Here is a 353-nt window from a genome sequence, read left to right as displayed (position 1 = left end):
AATTTTTGACGAACCGCAGTTTTGATTAATTGCAAAAAACTCTTTGCATTCGAATTCGCCAACTGCGGGTCAGTTTTGATTATTCACTTTTATTTTCTGCTTATTTTCACTCAGAATTGAAATTAGTTTTCTAATACCTCTATGGAATCAAAGTGAACGAGAAGAAGATTATATGAAATGCAACAAAACGGTTTTGCAATATTTCTCCTGTGATTGTTGCAGAACTTTTTGATATCTTTCACCTGTGTTGTTGTGTTTTTCTTGTTATGTCCTTCATTCAAGCGACAGATGGCTTAGGGTCTTGTTTTATTCCATCATTCATCATTTTACCCTTTTCTTGATTGACCTGCGTT

Source organism: Penaeus monodon, chromosome 29 (genome assembly GCF_015228065.2).
Source record: "Penaeus monodon isolate SGIC_2016 chromosome 29, NSTDA_Pmon_1, whole genome shotgun sequence".
In the NCBI taxonomy this organism is placed as follows: Eukaryota; Metazoa; Arthropoda; class Malacostraca; order Decapoda; family Penaeidae; genus Penaeus; species Penaeus monodon.
This window is presented reverse-complemented; position numbering follows the sequence as displayed.